The sequence below is a fragment of the Propithecus coquereli genome, unplaced genomic scaffold, assembly GCF_000956105.1.
Source record: "Propithecus coquereli isolate 6110/MARCELLA unplaced genomic scaffold, Pcoq_1.0 Scaffold13, whole genome shotgun sequence".
In the NCBI taxonomy this organism is placed as follows: domain Eukaryota; kingdom Metazoa; phylum Chordata; class Mammalia; order Primates; family Indriidae; genus Propithecus; species Propithecus coquereli.
The window spans coordinates 12,180,974-12,183,765 of NW_012137191.1; positions in this window are offsets into that span (position 1 = coordinate 12,180,974).

The following is a 2,792-nucleotide window of genomic DNA, read 5'->3' on the forward strand; positions in this document are numbered from 1 at the left end:
TTAATCAGCATAAGTGATCTAAAAAAATAGAATAATATGTTATAGAGTGATGGGAAAAGGGATATTTTAGATTAAATGATCAAGAATGACTCTGTGGGAGAGTAATAATAGCAACATGATGGGAGGAGCCCCAGATAGTCTTTCCTCTCACAAGCATATCAATTCAGCAACAGTTCATAACAAATTCCCTTTGTGAGAAATCAGAAACTAATTGAAAGGCTCCTGCACTCCAGGAGAACACAAACCAGACTCACAGAAGCTAGTAGGGAGATTTCCAGCCTCCTCTCTCTAGAGATCCTGCCCCCAGCGCAGTGCCATGCAATCAGGAAGAAACCTCCCCATTTCCCAGCTTCACCCAGAGAAGAGAAAGGACTGGTTCACACATTCAACATCCCAATTTTCTGAGCGTTTGCCCCAGAAGACTGGGTTTTTCTTACCCGTCTGGAAGCTTTGATGTGGGTGGGGGTGGGGCCACAGTCTAGCCTTTTGGGGAGAATGGAGGCAGTGGGTATGGCTTGTCCTGCTACTCAGCACATTGGGTGGACATATAGACTGATGGAACAGAACAGAGAGTCTAGATATAAATCCACATGTGTGAGGTCAACTGATCTTCTACAAGTGCACCAATAACACACAACAGGGAAATGATAATCTATTCAGCAAATGGTATTGGGAGAACCAAATATCCACATGAAAAAAAATGAAATTGCATAAGGTGTAATCTTATACCTTACACAAAAATACACTCAAAATAGATTAAAGACTTAAATGTAAGACCCGAAATCATAAAACTCCTAGAAGAAAGCATAGGGGAAAAGCTTTGTGATATTGGTCGCTTGGCAATGATTTCATGGATATGACATCAAAAGCACAGGCAATAAAAACAAAATGAATAAGGGGGATTACATCAGACTAAAGAGCTTCTGCCTATCAGAGGAAATAATTAACAAAGTGAAGAGGCAACCAATGAAATGGCAGAACATATTTGAAAACAATATTTTTGATAAGAGATTAATCTCCAAATATATCAGGAGCCCCCGAAACTCAATAGGAAAAAAAAACTCAATAAACAACAACAAAAGAACCTATTAACCCAATAAAAATTGGGCTGAGGGCTAAAACATTTGTTTTTGAAGAGGACATACAAGTGTCCAATAGACATATGAAAAAAAAAGCTCAATATTACTAATCATCAGGGAAATGCAAAATCAAAATCACAATGTTATATCACCTCATACCTGTCAGGATGACTATTATCCAAAAAACAACAACAAAAGACAATAAATGTAAGCAAGTATGTGAAGAAATTGCACACTGTTGGTAGGAATGCAAAATGGTGTAAATGCTATGGAAAACAGTATGAAGCTTTCTCAAAAAATTAAAAATAGAACTAACATATGGTCCAGCAATCTCACTTTTTGGTATTTATCTAAAATAATAGAAATAAGGATATCAAAGAGGTATTAACACTTCCATGTTCATTACAATAGCCAAAATGTGGAAACAACCCAGGTGTCTATCTACAGATGAATGGATGACTTCTTTATAAATAAATACTAACATTAAAAAAACAAGAAAATTATATAATATGTGATAACATGGATGAATCTTGAGAACATTATGCTAAGTGAAATAAGCCAGTAATAGCCAAATAGTGAATGATTCTACTTATATGAAGCACATAAAATAGGCAAATTTAAGAATCAAAGAGTTCAATGGGGTTGCCAGGGGGCGGGGGAAGGGGGAAATGGAGAATTACTAATCAACAGGCATAACATTCCTGTCAAGCAAGATGAACTCCAGAGGTCTGTTGTACAACATTGTACCTACAGTCAGTAATAATGTATTGTACACCTTATATTTTTTAAGAGTGTAGATCTTATATTAAGTGTTCTTACCACAATAAGGAAAAAAAAATAGCCGTATGCATAGGTAAAATTTGAGTTCTGGCATCGAGTTCAGAACGTCACAAATGAGCCACCTGGGAGGAGGTAGAAGGTAGAGCCCCTCAGAAAGAGGTAACACAACGTGCAAACGCTTCAAGGCAGAATCAAGCTGCAAATGTTCCAGGAAAAAAATAAAATAAAATAAAAGTAAAGAAATAGAAGGAAGAAGAATGCAAGGAGGCAGTAAGGGAGGCTGTGGAGAGGAGGAGAAAAAGGCCTGTGTGGTCAGAGCGGAGTGAGGAAGAGGGAGGGAGATAAGGACAGGTAAGCAACCAGATGAAGTAAAGCCAGATAGGGATCATACCAGGAGTTTGAATTTTTTCTGACCATGATGGAAAGCCATTGGCATGTCTTAGATGGGAGAATGACATGGCCTGATTTACATTTTATAAAGACCACGTGGCTGCCATGTGGAGAAGAGATGTAGTAGGAAGGTAGGAGTCCAGTGAGGAGAACGCCACAGTCCAGGAGAGAGAGGACAATGGCTCAGACAACAGTGGCTGGAGAGGACGTAGAGCGCAGTGGACTGATTTGGCATGAAGTTTTCAGCTAGACTCATTCAGACTCACCGATAAATTGCATGTGACAGCATGGAGTGAAGGCAGAGAGGGTAATTCAAGGATGGTTCCTGGAGTATCAGGAGTAACTTCTGTATGTAACAGAACTTGTGAGAATACAGATGTGCCTACTACGCAAATTACAAACAAATAAGGCTTAAGGAAGTTAAGGTTTTTGTCCAAGATCACACGGTTAGTAAGAGGCTACATTCTATCGGCTTCTAGGAAGTTTTCATTGAACAGGTGGATACTTTTTGCCAATAAGGACCAAGAAGTCAGTAGGGGCAAT